General features: G+C 44.8%; 1 protein-coding gene across 5 annotated transcripts in view; it reads left to right on the plus strand.

Moving 5' to 3' along the window:
- The first annotated feature begins 3,237 nt into the window (after positions 1 to 3,237).
- Prosap (SH3 and multiple ankyrin repeat domains prosap) overlaps positions 3,238 to 27,576 on the plus strand; it is a 73,069-nt gene continuing 48,730 nt past the window's right edge. For all 5 annotated transcript variants that reach the window (XM_076381624.1, XM_076381628.1, XM_076381627.1 and 2 more), the window contains exon 1: positions 3,238 to 3,554. The gene's annotated coding sequence lies outside the window, so the exon portion shown is untranslated. The remainder of the gene's footprint in view (positions 3,555 to 27,576) is intronic.

The raw sequence follows: 27,576 nt of genomic DNA on the forward strand, positions 1-27,576 counted from the left end.
AGGTTCAGCGTTCCTTTCGATTAACTCTTCCCTGTTATTCGTTCGCGACGCGCGACGCGACCCCTTGCGTGTGATACGCGATGTATAAGTACATATGTATGTATCTCGTATGGCTACGATCATTCCGTCGTTCTTCCGTTCGTTTTTCCTCCTTGTTGATCGTGGTTCATGTGCTTTCCGACGTTCGTCACGAGCGCTGCGGTGTCGCCGCGGTGTCGCCGCGGTGTCGCCGCGGTGTCGCCGCGGTGTCGCTTCGATTTAGAAAGATTGAAGATAGAGTGTCGCTTATCTCTTGTATCAGACAGTAGAGAAAATATCGTATAGTTTTGGGATAATAGAAATACGAGTCTAGATTGTAGGGACAGCGCGCGAGGATAAATGAAAGATAGAAATGAAAGGTGCAAACGTTTGCGCACGACGTATCGATCGTACCAGAAATTCAGCTATCAGAAATGAAAACTGGAAAGCCCGTTATCGTATTTAACCGATCGTTCGTTACGATGCGTAGTATGTAAGTGCATACGAATTTCTACCAAGGTTCGATCGTTTCTTTAGCCACCTCTTTTTTACGTAACTCCGCTCAAGTGGCAATAATTATCTGTGATTAGGTCGAGAAAACTGTGCGATCGATTATAAAGAAATGTTTGAATTCGGTAACAGTCGATTTGGTTTCAGTCGAGATTCGATCGCTCTTCGAGTCGCGTGGGATTGCCCGAATCTATTTCATCTAAACATATAGAAACACCTAAACTTCGTATTTTTCGGAAGTTCATTACGACTCGCGATTCCATTATTTAGAAGAAGCTATTTAGAAGAAGCTATTTAGAAGAAGCTATTTAGAAGAAGCTATTTAGAAGAAGCTATTTAGAAGAAGTTTGCTGGTAACCTCGATCGTACCGACAAACCGACTCGACTGACTGAATCAGTACTTAACCCGAACATTTTTAGACGCTCTTCTCTAGCTTTACCATCGATCGACGGCAATCCGTTGCTTTTCACTTCGTTGGCTAGACTGCGTTCCTAACGTATGCGTATGTCGCGAGCCGACATTGCGAACCATAAAGAGAACAAGAGGAGAAACGGAGAGAAAAACGACAGTTTCGCACTGCCAAAAAGAAAAAATAGAAAATAGAAAATAGGAAAGAATGGGAGCTTAAAGTTTCACATTCGTTACGCGGATCGATCTTGTCGAGCGATCGTCGAAAGCACCGCGGTGTTCATTATTGATCCACCTACTGATACTCCTTCCCCTCCTCCCCGTCCCACCTCGGCCCACCTCGGCCCACCTCGGCCCATCCGCCCTTACGCCCCCTGCGCCCTCTCCCAGAAAATAGTCGAAAACGAAGAAAAGTGATTAAACGGTAATATCTAGATAATACGCAGGCGATTTTTTGAAATCCATAAAAGCGTGAACAGAGAAAAAATAAACGTGAAGAACAATGCTTTTTGGATTTTTGGATACTTTCATGTACAAACACGGACGACGGTTTATAGCTCAAGAAGAACGTTACAGAGACAGATATTGTAAGAGAGTAATAATAATTTCACGGTTACAATATCGTACACGATCTATTCTTTATCGTTTACCCAACCTGCAACCTCTGCGCGTATCTATAAATCTATCTATAAATGCTCCATCCCATTACATGTACCTAATTATATACCTATATATAATTACGTTGAACCTTTACATACCTATGGACACCTATCTCGAGGAAGGAAAGAACGTTTTGTGTAGGCATCATATGTTGCGCCGAAGAGTCAACATCCGCTGTAACGTTTCCGTTTCCGGCACGAAACACCTCGCCAGCGGAGACATACGATATTGCCGCGGGCGGTAAAGCTGCAGGAAACTCGATCCTTGTTTCAGGATCGGTTCTCCTACAGACAACCTGTTGGCCACGCTGAAACGACGTCGCGTTCTACGCTTCTCGGGAAATTCAATAAGCCGACTCGCGTGCCTTTTTACGGATGAGCAAAATTCGTATTGATCATGCGAGAAGGGAAAAAGTGATGATATAATTAGCCGGTCATGGTGTACGGTTACCGATTCTTTGCGCTTATCCCCCCTGTTTATTCTCTTTTCTCCTCTCTCCCACCGACTCCTTCCAATTCTCTCCGCGCACTCGCCACCTCGTTAATTACAGCTCGATGATCTTCCCGCGACGGTGAACCCAACGAGCGAGCAACCGACCAATCGACCAAACGAATCGAATCACTGTCGATTCGCATTACGATCACTCTCGATTCCTTGTCGGTCGAAACTCACGACAAGGCTTACGACGAGGCAGAGTAATAATAATTACTATCCGCGCAGAGTAATATCGCGGTAATATTTCAACGAAGATCTCCCGTTTTCAAGCCAGTCGATTCGATAATCGCCAATTTTCCCACCGTGCGTCCTGCTTTTTCTACGTATACAGTTACTCCGATTATTCGCCTGTTAATTTCCGTAAGACGGCTGCTTGCTGCTTGCAAAAGAACTGGTTCTCCGCGAGAACGCGCGCTTCTGCGATGAAACCAAAATCGGAAGAGTGGGCAATGGGGAAAAGGTAAGTATGTAAGTGAGCCGAGGAAGGAAAAAGTGATAGTCGGTAATCGGAAGATGAGAACGATCGCGTTGAGTTACTCTATCTCGCGAGGAGATACTCTGTTTAGCAGACGGCCGGCGCGGTTGAAAGAACGGGAGGAAGGCCCGGAATGGTAATGGGAATGGTAGCGGTGCAGAACGTTGGGAGCGTCCGTTTCTTGCCATCCTGTTTGCCATCCTGCTTGCCATCCTGCTCGCCATCCTGCTCGCCGTCGTCTTTTTCCTTCAGATCGCAAGTACAGTTAAAGGTAAAGAGGCGACGCGTTCTCCTGTCGGTCGATCACAGCTCAGCCTTTTCGAAAACGAAATTGAAATTCTTACACGGGAAATTCTTTCTAGTTGAATTCTATTTCTTGCATGGACCGTAAGTTTGAGCGCGCTGCTGTCGGTCGTCGCGTCGCGTCGCGTCGCGTCGCGTCGCATCGATCGATTTGAACGAACGCCTAACGGAACTCACCATAAGAGGGCCTGCGTAGTTTCGGAAACGCAGGAAGAATTTGGAGCGATTCGCGATCCGCGAAAGGCTCGGCGACGCTCGCGCGATGCTCGCGCGTTCGCTGGTTCGCTCGGGGATCGCAGCGCGGCGCTGCGAGCGCAACGTCCGAGGCTCCTAGTAGTCGCGAGCGTGAGTCGAAGCCGAGAAGACGCGTTGCTCCGTTCGTTACTTTCGTTCCGTTCCGTTTACGTTCCGTTCCGTTCCGTTCCGTTCCGTTTCGTTCTGATACGTACACACGTCAAACACGCGCCCCGTCGCGAAAACGAGAGAGGGTGTCGATCGTCGTCGCTCGTGCTAACAAGTGTTCTTCGCGGGAGTGATTGTGGTGACCGGTATATCCGACGAGTTAACCAGTGTCATCGAACTGGATCGATCGCGAGGAGAGTCCCAGAAGCAAAAGGAAAGCAACAGTACCTGTAACGACCGGGAGGTACAAGTTTGCTCGAAACGTCATCTTCCTCGCCGGTGGTGAGTGCCTCTTACTGTTCCTTTCGAATCGTCCCTCGTGTCTGGATAGCAAACGAGTTACATGCCTCTACGCGATTCGGCCGACGCGACGCGACGCGACGCGACGTCGATTTTCATGCGTTCGTGGAGTTGCCGTGGCCGTCAATCAATGCGAAGTACGCCGAATGTTCGCGATTCAGATTGGAGGCGTCGTGTCGTAGCTTAACCGATACATTTTTTGCCGATTCGCTATTTGAACCCAGTGAAATTGATTGCCCTTTCAACGACATCGCAACACGGAAAGGTGAAAAGCTAACGATAGGTTTTTCGCGACGGGGAAACGGAAATCGTGCTATTGAAACGCGGTTATCGTCGCGGTGGTTAACACCGATCGATTTGCCAACGATCACTTTCGATTATCGAACGGGCTATTCTGGCAAAGGCCGTTGAACCGGAATACCGCGCGTATTTCAAACACATTTGACGACTTATCAAAATTGGAATTTATCTACCGCGATATTAGCAATCAATTAAAACGTATAGCGTTCCGACGAATTTCTTCGAATTAACGTACGTTTTTCTTCAAATTTATTTCATATAAATACGTATATAGAGGGATCCGTTGTTGGTAAACAAATCGTTTTTCTAGCGTCGTCACGACAATTCGTGCGACCTGCAACCTAGACGAAAAGACGCTTTTTTCACAAATATACATTTGTAGGTTACCAAAGATCAATGATTTGGCTCTCTTCATCCCAAAAGTCGAAACAGACTTTTTCTGTAGGAAAACAATTCGTTTCTCACAGATTATTATTAGTCTATCGGTTTGCTATCATTTTCCGACGTCAGTTTTACTCGATTGACCTGCAGCTTTTTCTACTATCCAATAAAGAAAGAATGAAAAGAATGTCCATTGCTGAAGTATTTTCGTTACTTATCGCGAGTTGACGCGTGTAGAACGTTTCCCCTGATCGTGTCGAACAACAGGTTTTTGCACACGTAAGTGTTTACCTTGCTTACGTAACGCGTCGAAGGCTGATCGACTCCAACCGGCGCGGCAGTCGTTCGTCTTTTTCCTTCACCCTCTTGGAAAGCGACGCTGCATTTCACCATCTTCGAACTCGACCTTTAACTTTTACCTCGAATCGTTGCACCGACTTCGAATCCACCGATGAAAAACATGCATATTTAATCGCAATTTCGCCACGAAAACTGATTGTTTGAAGGAGGTGATAACCGATTGAAAGTGAGGTAGAAAAACTGGAGAAAGATGAAATTGCGTCGATCGCAATCGCTTCGAAGGGACAGAGTGTGTAGGTTATGTAGGAGGTAGAGAACTCGATTCGTCGCCAAGGTAAATTCGAGTCATGCGCGCGTGTTCGTGCCGGCCGTGTCGTGTCTATTTAGAATTTCACAGGCTGAGATTCATGCTTGAATTCCGGCATGAGCAGTCGTAGATCGCGAAAGGGAAGAAAGAAACGCTCGTGTACGAACATCCAGAGGATTTCCGTCGTGCAATCTCGTTAGTATCTCGATGAAATATACAGGTGCGAAATAATGCTACGCGTGTTTTCGCCTTCGTTGACCAGATAAGGAACCGACACGGTAGATGCTCGAAGCCGTTCGTGTCAACCTATTGTTTAGTGAATGCGGATGCACGTTTTCTCGGCGATGATGACTAGCAGGTGACGGCGTGGCGCGATGGCGTGGCGCGATGGCGTGGCGCTGCAAAAAATTCCCGATCGAAATAATTGCCACTTTTAGGGAAAAATCACGGCTTAGCCTTCTCGCGCTGTCCTCGCAAGCGGTTCAATTACTCTTCCGTCCTTCAAGGACGTTTCTCTTCGCAATTGTCGCGTGCTCCACGCAAATAGAACAATGGGACGCAATTTAAGTAAACGTCCAGCTTGGGCACGCCTCTCCTCACCTTACCTCTTCCACCTATCAACACCCTAATCCATTCTCTCGTTCTGACCTCCGTTCAGGAAGAAACCAGGAAATTTTCCAAATTACCAAACATAATTTTCATTACGCAATCGTGACAGGCTAAGGTAGCATAGATTATGTAAATTGAAATACTAGAGGAAGAATTGTCTGTGTCATTTTTAACAAGAATGTTTTGCATACTTTTGTTACAACAGAACTGCCATCGGGTAATAATAGGTTTCGTAAAAACTAGATTATGTACGTATGTAGAATAGTGGCTACTCTTTGCTTACTTCTCAGTTCTTTCGTTACTATTGCTGCCGAGACACGCGTTCAATGTCATAATCGAGATGCACGGTAAGATAAAGAAACGACAGTGTGTCGGTATTTGTGCTAGTGAACGACAAGCCACCGCATACACGTTGGGATGATTTATCGCAGCCTGCTTCGAGGATGCTTCTAGCGAGTCGCGTTATCTCCGACAATTATGTCCGTTGATAGCGTGCGGGAGTTGATACGATAGAAGTGCAGCTATACATAGTTACTGAAGAGGATGCGAGGAGGTCATAAAAACGATAGAAGACGAAGACATTAATGCAATTAACATGAAAAATCAATATTCAGCATCAACTTTGCATATGCATTTCTTCCTCGCTTACAAATTCTATACCAGTTACAGATCTCCTCTAGATTTTCTTTTATCTCTCCTTTCTAATTGACATACAACTTAATTAAGTATTGTAATGCAGAAACTCTCCGACAAGCAATTTGTACTTTATTTTCGTAGCATATTCCTTTCGTCTCCTAATTTTCAGCTCGCAAAGTAGTCCTCATTGTCAGTACGTGAAAGGAAAGCATGTTAGTACCCCTACATTACTATATTTAATGTCAGCAATACATAGATTATATGGCAACCTAAAGACAATCGAACCGGTGCAATACGCAGGAGCGTATCAACGTTGTTTTTCGACGAACGAGACGTGTTCGAGCATTTTCATCCAGTCACGGGAACGACCTTTCGACACGGAGGGAAAATAGTTGAATCGTTCATCCTTGATATTCTTTCCTCGCTTGTCTGCGCACCTACGCGTATCTTTCGACCGTTTTTCAACGCTTTCTTGTCGCTTCACATGAAAGAAGAGAGAGTTGTTTGCACTCCATATACGGACACGTTGCACCCTATGTCCTCGAAAAAGGGTCTCTTTCTCTCCGCACGTTCGCATACATCTTTCGCTCGTTGTCCTGCGAAATTGCTCGTAAACAATAACGCGACAGGCGACAAAAGATCGCAATGAATGGCTACCGAGCCTCGCTAAGCAGCGAAGTATCCCCTTACTCGTCGTTTTTAAAATTAATCGACTTCTTTCGTGGGATCGTCGACGCGACGCGACATCAAGCGCGTTCAATGAAACAAGGAAAAAGGAGACGAGTCAAGGAAATAGAAAATTCAAATTTCCATTCGAGCAGAGGTATGCGAAAAAATTTGATAATTTCCAAGTACCTACGATCATCTGTCTACGTTTCCGACGGATGTCTACGTTTTAAAGAAAGCTGAAACTTAAAAGGCAACGATGCGATGTTAAGTTAAATGATCCTGTTCGTGTAAAGGAAAAGAGTTAACTAAATAATAGAAGAAGAAGAAGAAGAAGAAGAAGAAGGGGTTGTTCAGGAGGCAAATCGTCGCCGCGCGGTGTGCCCCATCCGTTCTTCTCGGCTTGGTTCGGCTCGACTCGGTTCGGCGAGTCGTGCTGTCGTAGCCCCATCGACGCTCTCTCCCTCTCTGCCTGCTACCTCGTCCCCAGCCCAAAATCAATATAGGGGCGCCGGCAGTGGCGGCGACGCCACCAACGTAGCTCTTCTACCCACGATTTTCAGCCACTGCGCGCTTTCCTCCATCTTTCGTTTTTCTCTACTCACTCCACCGGAAGTGTTGTCACGTTTCTCCAAACTTTACGCTTGTCATCTGGCCTTTCGCGTCGCGACTTTGTTGCGAGTTCGTTGATCGAAGACGGGGTTGGATACGAGAGAAGCTATCGTGCGTTCTTCTCCCGCGATCCTCGAAATCCCAGAAGTCCCCGAACCTATTCACAAAGATACCTATCTACTTCGGCGAGATAAACGGACTCGAGATTTCCTCCTGTTTTCGCAAACAATAGAACGCAAAGGATAGAGACGCGTCGCATAGGTGACTTGTTTACCGTAGACTCGATGAGTACGGTGCGATCGAACGGTGGAAAGTTAACGAACTTTGACAGACAGAAAGAGAGCTGTTGAAGCGGAGGGACGAGGATACGCTAATATTGGGCGTCTCGATCAATTGGCTTTCGGTATCACTCGGACAAACGGTCGGCTTAAATCGATTTCGAAGCCCTGCACGTACGCGAAAGAGTCGAAAGTCGATAGCGGTGAACCTCGCGCGGAAGCCTATAGCATTCAATAGACGATCTTGGAACGAACCGCAGATGCTATCTCTCCTATTCACGATGTTCGTTCAGTGAAAGCATCTTGTCGCGTCCTATTCGCCGCATAATTGCTATTGTTACCTCTCTCTTGGTGCATTCATTCTACGGAGACGTTGTCAATCGCGTCTATTTATTTCTTTTATTCGCCATTGCGACAGATATACTTAAGTATCTACATATTTCGACTCGTAAACAAGAAGAGGATGTTTCATTTTCGTTTAATCGTTTCATTGCGATTTCTTTCGTCGCACATGCGATACGTCTACTGCATGTGAACTGCATTGATACCGGTCGCCAAAAGTATAGACTACCTATATGTACCGATATGTATTGTCGCTGGCTTGCAAACTGCGCCGTTGGCTAAAGTACTTTTTACTCTCTTCGTCTCTCTGGCAGCAGGTCGAACGGCATCTCGATGGGGTCGTTGGACGATTTTCGAGGATAATTTATGACGACCCAGCGTTCCAGTCGCGACGGGGTTGACGTAAACAACCTTTTACCCTCTTTTTCTCTTCTGTTTCTTCTTCTTCTCAATCTCCTTCTCCTTCTCCTTCTGCTTCTTCTGCTTCTTCTGCTTCTCCTCCTTCTCCTTCTTCTCTCTCCTTCCCTTCTCACTTTTCCCCGTTTGCCTAGAGCCAGCTTCACGCAAGGAGACAGAGAGATCGATAAGAAGAAAGAGCAGCGCGTCTTCGCTCGCTTTTTCTCACTTTTTCTCACTTTTTCTTCTTTTCCTGTGACACAACGATACGAATACCTTGGTGTGATTTTTCTTCGATCTTCTCGCAAAGTGCTTAACACCTCGAGGTCGAGAAGAAACCTGGAAAACAAGTTATATACTATCTGAACTTTCTGAATTTGTTGAGTTTGACATTTCTGTAATTCTACGTTCATATTGCACAAGCAACTTTTCCTTTCAAATTTCCTTCCAATTGTCACAATTGCACAGATCGATGTTTCTTCGTACCTCTTCTGTGTTCTCTTATTTAACCGAACATTTTCTCCAATTCTGATTTTTCGAGTCGTGTAAGACGCTGGGCGAATGCGAGCGACACGTAACGTACGAATATGTATCCTATATTGTACGTATGGATTTGGTAAACGATCAACTTGCGTGACAAATTGTAGCGAGCGTAAACTGTAATGAAAACGTAAGAACAGATACGGAAACGAGCGTACAAAGAATTACATGGATGCCACGATGTCAATGCACCTTGGGCGCGTTTCTGGCGTAGAAAAAGACGAAAGACGAAAGACGAAAGACGAAAGACGAAAGACGAACGGGCCATGGCGAGCAATGTCCGTATGTCGTCCGTCGTTTGGACCGCGTTCTTGCTGTTTCGAATGCGCTCACCTCCTCGATCCCGATCCTCGCGGGACAAAAACCCTGCAAAGGACAATAACCCTGAATAAATTACTGCCTCTGATGGTCATTCGGCTCGTTCGGATCTTCTGAATGCTTATGCTGCTGGAACCTAAACAAGATCAAAACGAGAGCGACTTTGGTTCGTCTTTCTCGACGGTCTTCTTTGCTTTGCTTCACCAATCCCATGTTTCATTGTCAGTCTATTACAGCGCCGCGATCCTGTCCTCTTTGAGGATTTCAGTCAAACTGAAAATCAAAAAAGAATCGTACACTGTTCCTAAGCACGATCAAATTCTAGATTAAACTCTCGTATATGTCTTTAGCGTACCGCAAATCGTACGAATGAGCAAGTTTCCTTGCGATAAAACTATTCGGTCGAAAGGGCGTTTAAATGGAAATTTCAAGTTAAGCTTGACTCTTTCTCCGGCGACGTTGCCAAATCTCATCCCTTTATGGAACTACTTCCACGAATACCGGATCGTCAATGCAAATTACAGTCTAGAGCGCATTAAGTATAGATACAGTATATGGGGTTAATATCTAAGCTGTTTAAAAAATTTTCAAGTTGTCCGGAAAACCGGTGGAGTGCACTCCTCCTCTGCGAAAGCACAATTACTTTTAATCTCGACTATTATTATATTGGTGTCGAATGATTGGAACAAAATTGAATGGTTGCAACAAAGTCGCTAGTAATTAGAATATTTTCCTTTCTGTCCGCGACCGATGCGACGTGCTCAGCCTCTTCTCGCGATCCTCGTGCACGCGAGCTGGCGTAGGTGGGACCGGTTTTATGGCGCGTTTACGCGTGCGACGCGGACACGGCTTTAGCTCTGCCTTCGGTCCGACCGCCGAGCGCCGTTTACGACTCTAGCTATGTGTACCGAAACGGAACTAGTTCGTTCTAGCAGAGTATCGAGTCGATTAAAAGAAAAGAGAAAGACGGCAAACTCCCCTTTCCCTCTCGCGCTCGTTCATCGAGCGCATTTGCCTTTCACAACTCGTTCGCGCGAGAGGACACGATTCATTGAAACCGCGAGCTTTCGCCTATCGTTCTATCTTCTCGAAGCTCCTACGCTTTTCGCCAGTGAGAACGCCAGTGAGAACGCCAGTGAGAACGCCAGTGAGAACGCCAGTGAGAACGCCAGTGAGAACGCCAGTAGTCTTCACTACGAATTGCTCTTTGCATTCGTTACTCTGTCGACAACTTTTGCAAAAACCTTGTGTCCGTTTGTCACTTTCCAGTTTTTGCATGTGGGAAGACAGACATATACTTAGAGACAGAAATAGAATAGGAGATTACCGCAGAATCATTTTTTTCAAGGTGCATTGTTGTTACTTATCGCAAAACAGGAGGAGAGACCAGGGCGGGTATTTCTGTCGAAGAACAATCGCGGTCTCCATCATCGATTCTCCTGCATTTCCATTCTGCTGTCAATTAGTTGTTTTCTTGGTGGTTCCAAGAGTTTCCAAGACTGGTGCATACCTGCAAACGATCGCTGAATTTATTCGCGATTTTTCTAAGCACGTATGAAAAATTGAAAATGAAATAGCAAACATTGCAATCGATTCCTCCCTTGCTTTTGTCGAAAAAGAAACACGTTTATTCGTGTACGAAAGTGGTGGAAGTAGCTGCTTTGGATGCAAACGGTGGGAACACGAGGAGAGATCTTTGTCCGACAGCGTATAGTAAGTAGTAGGTACGTGCGTGGAGTCACGATGACGTAAGGGCGACGAGTAACAGCTTCCGCGGCAGTGCTCCCTATAGATTCGGTTAACGTCACCGGAAGTTGTAATATTTCCGATGATGATGCGCCCCCTCGTTCAACGAGCCATGCTACTTCATTGTCAATTGTACATAAGATGTGAACGAGAGAAAATTTTCGATAGGAACACTCCGTCGACTATCGTCAGTAGGGACAGCCTTAAAAACTGTATCGCACTCTCCCTGATATTTCAGTGTCGACGAGATTATTCCAAAAGTAGTTGTTTCGGCCGTTGCGTATCGTCAATTTCACTTCTCCGGTATGATACGACTTTCTCGCATTTTCGATTCAAAACTTTTACAAAATGGTCTTTTTCATTTAGCAGCAATACATTCTTACAGCTGCTCACACCGTACATACATACATGTTGCTACACTATATTAATCCCTTTCCTGTTTCGTTGCTGTCATATCCATTTACCACTCGGTCAGAACGAAAAGCACCACGTAGATGCGTTAAATGCGTGCATCGCGCATCGCATCCGTTCGGTCATTCCGTCATTATACTATCAGACGATGCAATTGGCAATTGTCGGTGGCATCGGTGGCATCGGCGAACTTTCTCGACTGGAGTCGTCTCGAGTGGCCGCGCTCTATAGTTCTGGACCAATGCTTTTTCATTACCGAAAAGATAAGACCGCTTGACGAATCAAAAAGGGCATTCCTCTTGAGGACAGACCGGTCACTCTCGCCATTCACCGAATTACACAATTCATCATGCAATAATGAACGAAAATGAAAAACGAGTTGAGTGCGTCTGAAATCCTTCGTTAGGCTATGCTATCGTTTACTACAGTCATCGTCTTGGATGGCGAAACGTTCGGAATTTTCGTTGAAATTCCTCGTAGGATCGCTAGAAGTGACGAAGAGGCTCGCAATGGCAGGACCGTTATCTTCGCCGAGATATTTAGACGACAGGTGTTTACGCGAGTCTGCATTTTTTAGCTTAAAACAAGCAGAAAGGTGATTGGCCAATTACGCCGTCACAGAACCATCGTCTTCGTTCTGTATCCACAGTGCGGTGCAATTATGTATTATCTTTGCAAGCGTGCAGGATCATAGCGGTGGTTCTGAAAATGCGCAAACAGTCTGCTGAGCTTGTAAAATCTGATGCTGCATCACCGACCAAGTGCTATTACAACATGTGTAGCTTTCCCCAACGTTCGTCGAAGCTTGAGGTGAGAGTTTTGGTACCTGGCCAAGAGAACCGATCTAAATTCAACGCTTCGAAAAAGAGAAGACAGAGTGCTATGTAGTCACCTTTGATAAGCTTTTTTCCCCTCCAGAAACTTTAAATTGCAGGAAATAATGTTCTTTCCGACTGACGTTCTGATCGTCGACCTGTTGCCTCGTTTTCGTATATGAAAGTACGTATGCACTTGTACACAGACGTCTTGTTATTAGCCACCTTCGACAAAGCCCCATGACACGTTCTCTATTACACACCTATAATAATGACTGTCCCGTGGCGTTTCGTTCGTGACGAGCAATTGTCACGGCCACTGAGAGATTGGTTCCTTTTCAAGCGAGGCAGAACGCATACGTATTGCCTAAATAATGAAAGCTGATGATGGGTCGATGAATTAGAACGCGGTACGTCAAGGAACAGGCTAACTGCGAGAGGTCGTGCAAGTTCACGGTAGCAGCGTGGTAACAGAAGGTTACTGTTACTTTTCCTGCTCAGCATCTTCTCCGGACCCTTTGCTTTGTCGTTGCACCGAGAGCAGAAGAACGAGGATACGAGGGACGAGAAAAAGGCAAGGAGATAGGAAAGAGAAGAAGAAGGAAAGAAGCCACTCACGGATGATTGGCTCGTTTCTCAAGATAGCCGCGAAGCTGTTCGGTCGGTCGTGTAGTGTTCGGTAACAGAAGAAGAAGAAGAACCACAGCGGCGACGGCGCGGCGCGGCGCGGCGCGGCGCGGCCTCTTCTGGGTTGCAGAAGTTGCGGTACTGGTCTAAAGAAATTACCGTTAGAAGAGCTGCACTCGTCTTACGTGCTTCCTAGACTCCATGTTATACATATACGTGTGTGTGTGTGTGTGTGTGTGTGTATCGGTACAGCTCTCGACTCGGACTGCTTGCATGCATCGACCACACTCTGTCACGCGGTTCTGCGCTCTCTGCGCTCTCTGCGCTCTCTGCGCTCTCTGCACGATATACGTATTATGTAATGTACACGGTGTCTCTTCGGATTTTCAACTAGCTCCGACTGTTACACCTCTTCGAATTAATCATCGTCAAGGATTGTTCTTTATTCGATAAAGGAACCATGCTACTCATTTTCGGTACAATAATACACCTAAGCAAGTCGATCACTATTAATTGTCAGTCGGTAATATAGTTGTTTCATATTTCTAGATGAAATGAATTGTTGATGATTTTACTTGTTGCAAAAAAAGCAAACGCGAAGAAATTACGAGAAATCGTGTAAAATTGAAATTAGTTCCAAATGGTTGCGATGTAGGTCAATTACGATACAGTTTTCTAATTTGTAATAATATACGAGATATTATCAGTATTTCGTAGCCTAATCGATGGAAACCTCGAAACGACTAACCGTTATAATGGTTGCCTCGCGAGACATGAAAAGGAGATTCGCGATGTAACGAAACGGGAATCGGGAAAATGAATAGGGTACATATGTGAACGCAACGTTTAAAAGGTATTTTCGATTCGATCTTGCCCTGATCTTGTTCATTGGTTGATTCGTACACACTTGTACGATGCATAGACTAGTCGCGACGCAAGGCGCACGGTCTGAAGTGTTTCTCTCCCTTGCTCCTTGCGCCCCTGACCCTCGCACTTGGCCACTCGGTCATTGTGAACCGAACAATGAACCGTTTCGATTGTACCCTACCTCGTGTCCGTAGACTTAGTCGCGCTCACCAATACATTGTGCGCTGCTGCGCTGCTGCGCTTCTTCCTCGCTCACCTGTGTGCTACCTCGCTCTACCCGTCTCTTCGTGCATTACGTCTCCCCTTCTTCTAACAGCTTTAATTACTACCGAGGTTTCTGCAACGAAGACGACACTACCAGTTGCGACGTGTTCTAAATTCTCTTCTCATACCTACATGATTATTTCTTTCACCCAGTAGTTTTCTAGTAATTTCTACTCAACTTCGTTGCCCTCGAAATTTCGGAAAAAGCTTCGCCTTAACGATACCCAGACATCCTTGTCTAATTTCATAGTAGTAACAATTGATAAGTTCTCTTGATCTGTATCGTGTTTATTTGAAGGTTTCGCATGCGCGACGTAACACGTATAAATAGTGGATGAAATGATCGTAACGGTCAGGGACGTAATTGAAAAAGTATGATTCGTAGAGCCACAGTGATGTTTATACTTTGCACTAGGGCTACGATCGAAGCGAAACGTTGTATCGCGCGCGCGTGTACCTCGTTTGTAATTAACGTTGCACAGCAAGTACCATGTGGCGTGCAATAATTCCAACATGATTGCGTTCGGCGTGGAAAAGTTATTCTGGCAACGCATATTTTGCATTCCAGTTTGCATTTCCAGTTTCCCGAAGAATTGAAATTTCGTCATGGTGGTCGAGAGATCTGTTGCTAGCAGAGAATTTAGAATGCAAACTTGGCTTGTCTCTCAGTTGACAATTGTTCTGTAAGGGTTTCTATGCGTATGTAATAAGATCACTGTGAAACCCACTGCGAAACCCACTGCGAAACGGTGGGTGGGTATGTAGCAGCGCGTGCAGCATGTTTGTAATTAGTGGTCCGTGCGGTGATGCGCGTGCACGTTCCTCCAGTGCAACCACTTTTGCCGTTTCGTGCATGTACATTTTGCGATCTCGGGGATACGTTTACGCGTATCCTCGCGTTGCGACGCAACTAAACGACCATTACGCATCTCACTTCGCTGTCTTCTCCTCCTACCGCGAATGTACGCGATATCGAGGGTTAACTGTGAACAGGTTGTGTGATAAGTCGAGAGATGAAGCGTAAACCGGTGTTCACGCTTTGCAGTCTTTCGTTTGAAAAAACAGGTGCTACAGCTTAAACGATTGGAAAATAATGTTACTATGTGGACGTTTTATGACCGTTTAATCAAAAGGTAGCAAATTTAGCGGGAAATATTTATCGATCTCCATGAATCATTTGAATCGTTAAATCGCCTTTCAGGAGGGAATAGTACGTATTCTTTTCTCATAAGTGAAAGGGAGAAGCGCGTGCATAACGTTTCGTTTCGATCGCGATGACGCGATCGTTACGTGGCCACCTCTTTCGTCTCGTTCTCCGTTCGTTCGTTATCGCGTCGGATAAATAAACACGCTGATGTGAAGCAATAAACGTGCGTCGGACTGTCTGCTATTTAATTGACTCTTCGCGCTTCCTCTTGCCAAATTCTCACGCTCGTAATTCGAATTAACGGACAGACCTTTTAGCACCTCGTTTTCTCATTTTCCTGGTACGCGGTCGCACGAATATTCACGAATAATTCAATCTATGGAAATGTTTTGAATACGAATGAAAACCTCTGACGTGAACCTCTGACGTGAACCTCTGACGTGAACCTCTGACGTGAACCTCTGACGTGAACCTCTGACGTGAACCTCTGACGTGAACCTCTGACGTGAACCTCTGACGTGAACCTCTGACGAGACTCAAGAATTAGCTGCCTTAACTGCTAGGCAACGACTTCGTTAACGTTTCGGTAATTTGAAATCGAAGATGGTCCCAAGAAACGATTGAACGTAAGCGAAAAGCGTTAAGTAGATCACTGGCAGGGAAACAATTGTTTCTTCGGATCTTTGACTAACGTTGCTCGATAACCAAACGTTCCGGCTTCCAGAGAACAGAGAAGTATTTCAGGTTGAGCCAATCTCCGGCGTTGAGATACGAAGGAAAGCCTAGGAACAAACTTGTTCCACTTAGAACTGGACGATCGATATCTAGTTAAGAACGGAAGCCAGTAAAGATGAGAGACAGGTTCACGTTATTTTATATTGATGGCATACATGCATGTACATAGAATTTTAGTAATTATATACGGTAGCCCACTGGCCATTGACATCGTATCTTCCTGATTAACGATCAAATTCATCATCTATTTCTGTTTTCTTACTATTCTGCTTGAAATGCTTGAAGCATAGGTCAGAATTGTTCTTATAGATTGAATAAATAATACGCGACGATGCAAGGCATGATAGTAAAATTTCGATTCACTACTTTCGAGCGTGAACGTGTACGTTTGTTTCGTTCCGCTCTGTATACCAAACGAACGCTCTACTTTTCTCTCGTTGCGCGTCGCATCCTCTTTTCTTCCTCTTTCTTCCTCTTTCTTCTATCAAATGAAACTTCTTCTCGGTCCGATTAGGTACATGTTCAGGTATTGCATACTTGGTACCTTTTTCTTCTTCTAACGCTTTCGTGCTATAAATATGTACATATTTATATCCATATTTCTCATAATGATTTGAAACTAAAAAATGCTCCGTATTGCGTGAGTGGCATTTGGTGACGGCAGAACGAAATCGAGGTCGATTATCTATCGCGTCGATACAAAGTAGCAATAAATACACAATGCTCGATCTGATTGTTCACGTGACGGAAGCCTTACCTCATTTATCGACACAAACACTGGGCGCACCTGCAGATGTAACGTATGCTTTTAGATAGAGATGCAGACGTATTTGCTGCAGAAAGAAACGGAAACGTAGCTAGAGTCGTAGAGGCATTCGTTTTATCGGAAATGTAGTCGAAGCGAACTGTCGAATGGATTTCTAATTCTCTGCTCTTTAATTAAATGTAAATGCATTATACCACTCTGTCTGTGATAAGAATATCGGTTTGTAACGAAATAGCTTTGACTTGTTTCAATCTACATGTGGCTCTACACCTGTTTATCACACAGCTATGGTCCCGCTGATCCTTGTACCATTCTGTATGCCTGTATGCTATCGAATTTGATCTGTACTTGAAGCACATTCGAATTCTTTCCATTACGTAGCTCGATTTCAAATACGTTCGAATGTTCTATCATCGCATCAATTCTATCGCTAATCTATACCGCTTTCGAAGCCGGTGGTAACGAGACGAAGATTGAGAGGCCAAACGTGGAACGAATCGTCATTCTTTGCATCTCGAGTGGTGGAGCCGAGTCGACGAACGTTTAAAACGTCTTGATACGCACCATATTTAATGGCGATAACGGCTTTGCTAACGACCGATAGACGATCCTAGCGATCGTATTTCCCTCAGGCGCTGCCGCGAAACGCTTCATCTATGCATCTGTAGCCGATCTACAGCCACGATCGTTTGTCCCGCTCCTTCTGGAATTCCATCATTTCCGTTTCGCACCTATTTTTCTCGGACTTTGTCGAGAATTTTCACCTGCTTTAGCGTATCTGCATCTACCGTTCAAAACTGTCATCGACCATCTCTATGATGGAGATTTTTTGCCGGTTCGTTGCGGTTTCATCGTAAACCGAATACAGACGTGTAGCGATTTTCCATTATATCGTCGTTACGGTCGTTCTACAGCACAAAGCACAAATGCGGCGTGCGTGCTGCGTCGAGACAATCTCGATACGGATCAACGGTACTCCTTTCTTCTATGTAAAACGCGAATCTCTATCTTTCGCGAGAATTTGCGCCTCTACCCGTGTGCTGTGCTGTGCTTTCTAAGTTTGTGAAATCACCTCGATCTTGCGCGTAGAAACGAATAAAACGACTATTTTCGTATAAGAATCTAAGGAAAGTTTTTCCAGAAAGGTAAACGTCCAATGCGCCTCTCGATCTGGCTGAGAGCGACTTGCGTCAGTCCATTAAACTCTAACTTATTCGCCGTTTTGGCCAAGGCAATACGCGTGTTGCAAACTTCCAAGGAGAAACTTGTTTCGTATATGTATACACATAGCTACACCACTGTTGCTCAGGATTTACGATTCGATGGCAATTTTTTGAACGCGCGATGAAATCGAGTTTAATGCGCGTTCAGCTAGCGTTTTATGATTGAAATTTGAAACGGTTGCGAGAGCTGCGTAATTAGGCGACAATTCTATACAAGAGATCTCCATCGAGAGGAAAGTTTTTCATAGTTTTCATAGTTTTCATAGTTTTCATAATTTTTGCCGTTACCGCTAATGAAAACGAACGATCTTATGCGTGCTGCGAGCAACAATTACATGCTCCAATTTCGACTTTCTTAAGGAAAATCATAACCCCGTTCGTTAATGGTACGTTTGTTTTTCTGCTTGAATGGCATTTTATTGTAAACTACCTACATATAGACAAACGTTATGCGAATGTTGTCGAAAGTAATTATAGAATTGGAAAACTACTTAGAGGGAAATATTGTAGCGCGTTAATCAGACTCCGTAGGCGTTCACGTGTACCGTAGTCGCATACCAGGGCAAGCACCCTGCTTGCACTTATTACCGAAGATTGTACATTGCCTCTCGTTTGCATCTTATATGGCCATGCGAGAATCGCGTACAGCTTTATATCTAATTAACCACACTTTCGAATTCTCTCGATTATGCATTTTCCCGCGGTTGGACCCGTCTCTCACGAATATACAATACGTATACTACTTACGTACAGAGGTGTATATGTAGCTATGCGAAATTGGAGCGATTTTTCGTCAGCCGCCTTTTGTTTCGCGATGAAAGAGAAACGACGCTCGTTTGCGTTTCCCTTTCTAAAAATGTCGAGCACAGGTAGGCAAAAAGACTTCGATTCAGGAACAGCGTTGGTAGTTCTCTTTCAAGGAGACGTGCACCTACCCAGTGTCGGTTCAGTCGATTGGTGCAATGCTTTAGAAATACTAGCCGCAGAGTCAATGCACATTCGGAGAATCGCGCGTAACGCATCAATGTGTATATATTTATATGGTGCATCGTAACGCGAAAACCTTTCTTATTTGCTCCTCTAGTAATTCAGAATCTTGCATATACGATATACGTATATAATCTCTCGTTTGAATTTCTCCCGTTTGTTCCAGTTAAAAGACGCGTGGTCGCTTTCGTGTGGTCTATCCGCTCGTATCGTTCCACCCTGTAATTAATGAGCCGTAAATGTATATCGATCGCCGTAACCAAACCTATAACGCGATGACGCGATAAGGCGCGTACTGCTCTTCTAGTAATAGACTAATTTCATTCAAGATATACGTTCGATAAGAATACCTAAATAAGACTTTACTTTTCATTGTAATTGCTTCTTCTTCTTCTTCTTCTTCTTCTTCTTCTTCTTCTTCTTCTTCTTCTTCTTCTTCTTCTTCTTCTTCTCGTGGGCCCTTCGCATCTTTAACTCGTTGATATTTTTCGAGATCATCGTACGAACGATTTGCTACCTGTCGAGTCTCTCCATCGATCGAACGCAGGAAAAGCGGTTCCATCCCGGCTCCACTTTGGAGAAAATTCCAATTAGACGATGAATGTTTTATCGGGAGTAGAAAGACAGTAATCGTAGGATAGAAAGTGCCATAAACGTTGGTGTTACTTAAATCATCGTTGCGTTACTTTTTTTATGGATCGTAGCTGCGGAAAATTAGATACACGCATACCTACATACGGTTCTCTCTGGAAATTTGATAGCGATAAAACTTTCTAACGCATCTGCAAGAAGTTGATAATTAATAAGATTATGACCGTTAAGAGGGTAGCGGTTAGTATCGGTATTAAATATGAGTGTAGGTTTCGACGAAATTGCGTTTTCCTCGGTTATGCTCGCGAGTTACGTGCCAAAACAGGAGATGAAATCGAACGGCATCGAGTGCTCGAGACGTTCTCGTCGGGGCAAGAAGATGCATAGATACGTGATACATACTTCGCCGCCAGTCGATCAGCACCAGTCGAAAAATCGTGTAGAGAGGCAAGGAAGTCTACTTATGTAAATACGTAAAGACGTACCTAAACCTGTTCGTGCGCAGAGCCACGCCGCCAATTTAAGCTCTCGCAGTGCGTGTGCTACCGTTCTTTATTTTCCTTAGTTGCGAAGCACGCACCTTGCATCACTTCCGGCGCATATGCGCGATCGCGTAATCCGTGAACGATAATTAACACGCATTCACTACGTTTCTCCCTTTCGCGATTGTGCATCACTCTGTACTGCAACGGTTTCATTTGTAATCAATTATCGGTCTGACTTTTCTCGTCGAGGAGGGACCGTTAATTGTTGAATCCGACATCCGTGGCTCATGGCACTCATGGCCAACTTCTTAATTAAGATTGCCGGAAGCGTTGAATTTGTATATCGTTGCTTCGCCCTGTGCGTCTAGAAATGACCAGAAGCAGAAAAGATCGGTGCTGAGAAACGACACCGAATTCATGAAACATTACATACATCGACAGGAGAAGATACATTCGTGCGATGTTGCGCGATTCGACGAGATAAGGTGTGTGTCGGAGTTCATGTCACATTTCACGATTTAACGACCCCGCTTTCTTTCCCGACTTCCTTCGCTAACAAGTGACGTAGTACAGATGTTTCTGTATCCTATTGGATACCGTTGCTCTAGAAAAGTGGAATTTTACCATCCTAATTTCTTATCGTGAAACACATATTTAGCGAAGGTGCGCGTAGGATCCGAGAAGAGGGCAACGTCGCGAGACTCGCAAGTACTTAGGTACGTCGAGAGAGCGTAAAGACAGCGTGGGTAGTCCCTCCTTTTCACCTTCCCCGAGGCTGGCTCCCGGTGCCAATAAATCTCCGCCGTTCGATTAACACGTCCCGCTGCTGTCCCCTTTTCTCGTACCGTACACGTCCATCCCTTCGACCGGATCGATCTAGCGCCCGCGCACACCTATCGAGCAGTCGTTGATAAGCGACTTCTAATTTATTCCTTTCCTACAGGATAACTACCGACCGTTCGCGTTCTTCCCCTTATCCTCTCGTTCTCTTGATACGACGCGACGCGCATAGGCGTATATTATCGAATATCTATTTCGATCTAATTCGCTCGCTGTATTCGTCCACATTTTTCCTTACAATAATACAATGGCTGTAGAAGAAAAAAAAAAAGGAAAAAAGACGAGAAAAGCCTGTGTCTGTTGAAGTTTTAATTTCGCTGTACTTTCTTTCCATTTTGTCCAACTTAGGCCGCGTCGCGTCGCGTCGCGTCGCGTCGCGGAGTCACGCGATTCTACTCAATAATTTTCGCGAATGTATGCCATTGCATCCACGTCGTTTCCGTGTTCTATGTAGGTACACGCGCTGGAGAAGAAAAACCACCTACGAATGTTTGCGCGTGCACGCACAGGCGCGGGGTGACTCGGTGATTTACGACCGCTGATTTCTTCAGCTCAAACCCCTCGTGGTCGACCTATCGATTCGAGCAATAGATTCAACGATCGCGAAGGAGAAGCCACCATACCCGAGAAGGATTATATAACACGAATTCTGCGAATTTTCATCCTCGATAACTTTCCTTCCTTTCGATGAAAGAATTTATGTGAAATATGAGTCACTGACCATAGGCGTTTATTATACTCGTACGGTTGGAAATTCAATTTCCTTGACTATTTCGTTGCAAAGAATACAATGACATATGGCGAGACGCAAACGTTTTGGTCGACTGGTGCCGAGTCGCATCGAATCGAAATTTGTCTTCCTCGAAACGGTGAAGCGGTCCATATCGCGTGAAGACGTAGAGGACGATTTCACTAGATTCAAGAGAGATTCGGAGAAATGGCTCGTTCTCGTAGGATAAGCTGCTTCGACAAGATTCTTTGCTCGTAAACCGACCGGAACGATAGGAACAAGGTAGGCGCTTTGTCTTCTGGCTTCTACATATGTACATACATATACTCAATACGTATCCCTTCTGCTCGACGTCGACGAAAGCAATGATTTTCTTCGTTCACCAGAAACACGGATTTTGCATCCTTGGCTGCACGCTACGAAAACGCGTCCCTTGCCCCCCTTTTCTCACTGCACCTACAACTGCTATCACTCAATTCTTATCGCATTATCTTTAATGCAGCAGCCCATTTCACGCATTTAACGCGTGTCTTAGGCATTTTTCAAACTTACGAACAGATCCAGAATACGAAATAAAGTAGACGATGCTAGGACAGTCCCCCGATTCGTCACGCTATTGATTTTCCTTCCTTTTCTTTCTCACCAGTTGCGTGAGAGGAAGATACGCGCTTCAGACTTGGCCCAGGCAGACTTGCGAGCGATTCTGCTAGTGAGTAGACGAATAATGCAGACGTACCATTACGTCACCGAGCGAGAATCAATGAATGAATGAACGAACGAATGAACGAACGAACCAACGAATCAACGAACGAAGAAGGTCGAACTCGGCCAACTAGGTGGTTGCTGGCAATGAATGAAGCTGTTAATTGCGAATTTGCAGTGCTTATTACGCATTTGCGCAATTTAAAGGTCGACCGACGAGCGAACATGTTGCTACTCTAGTTATTTCTAATTCCTTCACTCACGAAATGATGCACCGTTAATTAGCGCAAAAAAGATGTTTACCGAATAACTAATAGACCACTTCTTTTATCCAATTCTCTACTACCTTTCAATTTCTGTGCCTTTCTAAGTTTTTTCTTTCGCTTGGCTCTATTTCGGTAAGGGATTAGGAAGAAAAATCTGCGAAAAGGTTGTTCGATTTAAATTCAATTCGTGAAAGACGAATGCGCAACGTAATTGCGAGAGGGATGGCTGGGATCGCGCGAGGATCGCGCGAGGATCGCGCGAGGATGATCCATGTGACGTCTCGGTGTGAGGGTAGCGATCGTAGATCATCGGATCAACCGTGCTCGCGGTCATTAGGCTAATGCAGCTTCGCTTATTTCCATGCAATCGATCCCGCTTGATTGCGGCACAGCGGCGAAGCGGCGAAGCGGCGAAGCGGCGAAGCGGCGCCCCTTCCTTCATTGCAGCCATCTCGCACCCTCCTGCTTCGCAAATATCGTGGCGAGGAAGCTGTCGAGAATTGCTGGCAGGGAAACGATCGAGCAGCGGTAGCAAAGTGGCTTCGCCCGCTGAAAACTCTGAAAAGTGCCGTTTCCAAGCTTTAAAGCGCGAAACCGAACGAACCGTTTGGCATGCCCACAGTTTAATTATGCACTTGAATTATTTCTCTATCTTTTCTTGCCAATTATATAGAAATGTATAAATACATAGCGAATAGGGACTGCGAAAGCGTCGCAAAAGAGGTGAGAAAGCGTGTTCGTAGTCGAGAAAAAGAAAAGCATCGATGGGAGAGCGCGTAGAGACGGAAAGGACATTTCTGAAGAAAATGCGTTAGATGGTTGGTTGGGTGCATCAAGGGACGCAGGGGCGACGAAGTACGCGTCGAAGGAAAGAATCGTCGGTTGTTAGTAGCGCGCAACGACAAGGATCTTCTACCGTAACCCGTTCCCTGCGCGGAGACTGTAGGTATACATATGGCGAAAGAATGCCCATGCATCCTAATGAATGTCGATTCGTCGTTGAGATATTAAAGATACGCGTATGGAGGGGCGCGGGCTTGCCCACCGGGATGAGTATCCACTAAAATTCAATAGCGTACACCTGAAAATACCTTCGGATGCAATCTGCCTAATGAATATTTTATGAAAACAACTTTTTCCTTCGGCTTTACGAGAATATATTTACCTATGTGTATCTCAGTATTTGTCGCGCTTAATTTAATCAAATATAGTTATGCTAGTCTAGTCCAACTTCTTCATTTTCTCTTTCACCGTAACAAGTGAAAGCTCACTCTTCTCGCGATGCAATTTTTTCATGAGACGCAAAAAAGGGTTCAGTTTGACGAATGTGTACCTATGTTTCTGCCTACGCCACTGCTCTTAACAGAGTCTTGCACAGTGTCGAAAGAAACTTCTGTGTGCATAGGGTGAGCCGAACGGTACCGCAAGAATTTGCGGAATCCCAAGGTTTCGCACACTCGATACTAGGTATCGATCGATCGATTCACCGGGGAACTTCCCAATTACGCCTTTCCCTGCCTTTCCCTCACGATCTAAGTGTCGTGAAAGAGGAGAGCTTAAAACCCGTAGGCCGTAGCCGCGGCAGACAGTGAAGATCAGACATCTTCGTATCCTGAGAACGTTTTTAATAACTGCTTGCGACTTTCGTCTAAAATGATATGTGTCTGTGGGTAAGGCTCGCTCGATAAGAGAATAGAAATGGACTATTCCAGATCGCGAGCACCTACCTAGTCACCCACTCACCCACCTACCGTTCTCACCAGACTATCCACTTCTTTGTCCGGCGAAGGCTAACCTCGATTCTTGTTCAAAAGCAGTTCACTGTACGTATTATGTAAAAGTTCCACTCGTGCGTACAAGCTTTACCGCTATAATAGCGAATTTAATGGACTTTGTATTATCTGCTTGTTTAGCCTGTCATTTTTTCTTCTTGCACTCCACCGTAATCTGAATGAATGACAGCATACTCGTATTGTTCCTAATATTTTGCCTTACTTTGCTTGCTTTTTGCTCCTTCAATGGATACATATTGTACGATCTTTGTTAAATCGTTGGCTTCTTTTTCTTCGATCGAGCTAACAAACTTATGACATTTTTCAAGACCTGCTTGGTATCACGAATGAACTCGGTTTAAAACAGATTCCTCTGTGACACTTTTATCGATGTAACCATGGAAATTCGTCGATTAATGAGATTTCTCTCGAGTGATCTCTGTATGTCTAATTAGCGACGATTAAATGATATTTTCCGACAGTTTCGCTCGTCACGTCACTGTTCTTAGCTCGATAATGCGATCACCGGTGTTGGTTCAGTTCGTTCCTTATTCATTTCTCTAACGGCCTAGTTAAGCTCCCTAGAATGAAATTATTAGACCTGCAGTCAGCCGCGAGTTGGGAAATTTCCGTTGCTAGAAACTGATATGGTAGAACGACTTCCTTCGATTCTAGGTGTCGATGGAACGTTATTATTATATTTCAAAGAGAACAGTCATCAAGGTTGAGATAAGCCAATTTACTAATCTACCAGGTCTGTGAGCAGTCAATGATGCGACGAAAATATTGTCGAGAATCAGTTTAAAATTCTTAAGGAAGTAAGAGGGTCAGGAATACGTATACACACTTGTATTTCCGTGTTACGATCGTATTCGCTTATGCAACGCTGCGCGACGCTGCGTTTTCCTTCTTTCTCCGAGGTCTATTGTTTCGTTCGGGAAATTAGGGAGCCGTGTTCCCATGATCGTTTCAAGAGAAGTCGCCCTCTACTTGCTTTCCTGCCCATTTTTCGACGCGTTTCCACATCTGATGACACGCGCACCATACAGTTTCTTATAGGCGATATTTTGATTTTTGAAGAACAGTAAAAACATAACGTAACGAAACCGTAAAGTAGAAATTTATTTAGCATTATTCGATGAAAGTGTCAGCTATCTATGGCTTTGTTTAACCCCACAGCATGACTCTGCATGATTTTCATAGGGCCTTTTCCCTTTTTGATGACTCACCTTTAACTCCGTTCATCTCTAGTCGTACTGATGCTATCTTCAGAAGTGATCGCCATGAGCAGAATAGAGCCATTTGGCTTGACGTATCTTGAATTCGGTCTTGAATTCGGTCTTGAATTCGGTTTGACGTATCACATTACCCTTCATTTCGAAGATACGTAATAGGTTCTAAAGTTTAACGGCATGCGACCAAATTACAGAGTACAAATTAGAATATTCGTGGGAACCTTTTGATTAAACGGGCATTAAGGATATGTGACGCGCGACTTCTTCGAATGCGTTGGCAGAAACCGGTCTTGTTTCTCCAGATTCAAGAGAAGTAACGTGCTTTGATTTCTGTTTATAACGCACAATTCAGCCACATTTGCGAACTCGTTTCCTGCTTGACGCGTCATTTTACTTATTCGTCGAAATTAGGTTTGGAAATACCATCCGTTTGCGCAATGTACAAGTTGTCTGTAAATACTTTACTGATGTTCACATATATTTCCTGAAAAAGAACAGTTACCGGCACAGAAACTTTTCCAGTTACGTATAATATAGTTCGCTATTAGTTGAGAGAAGCGCTTAAAAACTATCGAGCATGAATCGTCCGTGAAAACGAGAGTGTAACGAGGTCGATGCCACAAGCTGGTTGCGTAATCGCGCCATAATATTCCGTCCTCGAGGATCGAGGTCGAAATTGATGCGCCGCGCCACGCCGCGCCGCGCCGCGAGCGCATAAACGACGAATTTCCCTTTCGCGCGCGGAACTGTGTCGCTACTGAATCGAATCTGGGCTAAGTTCATGCCGATACTTGTGGTGAAAGCAATCGAACCTCCAGTGGAACTCATTGTCAGCTTTGCCTCACTTTCTGAACCTCCATAACCACATACCGGGGATTTAGTTTCGTCTTTTTCAACTTGTACCATATGGTACAATATGGAAAGCATTTTTTCTTTGATTAGTTAACCGAAATTACAGACGATGCTGCGTTGGATGTTACTTCTTATCTTGAGCGTACCTTATCGAACGAAGGATCAGTCGGTTGTTTGTGAAACATAAACAACGTTCAAGGAGCACAGGTTTCAACTGAGAATAATTGAAATAGCCGACTAAAAGCCCTGCATGTTGTAGTTGCACGTAGCATAGAACATGACGGAACAATTAGCAGTCGAATGAACGGAACGTCGCAGTCATCGACACTCTTTAGCATAAGTGCCTTGCAAAATGTCAAGTGCACGCGCGCAAACGAACTTTTCTCTTGGTCTCGTATCGATCCCTTCAGATTCTCCAGGTTCTTAAGAACGGAGAATAGGACGACCCGTTTTCAAGACACAATGATGTACGAGGCGAACGAAGGTGCAGAGAAACGGTTCAAGGTCGGATGAGATTCGATCGATGATAGGATTGAACGGTATTGCTATTTTACTGCTTCGAAAATACTTATACCTACATACATATTTCTCGAAGATGTGCAACTATCCGATAGTTGGTTTCGAAGCAGCAGTTTGAAAACGTTCGAATGATTTCTTCCAACCAATAACCTCACGCAATCTGTGACGCAGTTGATCGGAGAATTTGAACGAAATCACAGCATCTCGTTTGCCGCCTAATTCCAGTCGCGCGACCAACGAAATTCTGACAAAAGTGGTAGGTAGATGTGCGCTGGTGACTCGTTCGTTCGCTCGAGGGAACGTCCGTTCTCATAGGCATTCCGCCACGCTGCTTGTAGGTAATCCAATCCAATTTAACCGGGAACGCGATATGAAAACTCGACGCTTGGTATGCGCACACTATAATCCTTATCTCCTTATCGAGCGGACGATGCAACGCGGGCAGTCCTCCATTTCTCCACTTTTGCATCTCTATCCTTCTTCGGGTCTAGAACGATACACGTTATAGGTAGGTACGCGTCGCGTCACGTTCACTAGCTCCGATATCGACCCTGTCCTCGAGTTGCGAGTCGTCTAGAAATCATTTGCAACCACTCTTCTAACCTTTAGGAAATCAACACTTTAACGTATCAACTTTTTTCTCCTCCTCTTTCTCTTTCTCTCGAGGATCGAACTTTCTGTTCGATCAGAGTCTAGTGATTCGTCCGTCTCCTCTATTTCCTTTGCTCTTCTACGATTA

This window comes from Calliopsis andreniformis, chromosome 6, assembly GCF_051401765.1.
Source record: "Calliopsis andreniformis isolate RMS-2024a chromosome 6, iyCalAndr_principal, whole genome shotgun sequence".
NCBI lineage: Eukaryota > Metazoa > Arthropoda > Insecta > Hymenoptera > Andrenidae > Calliopsis > Calliopsis andreniformis.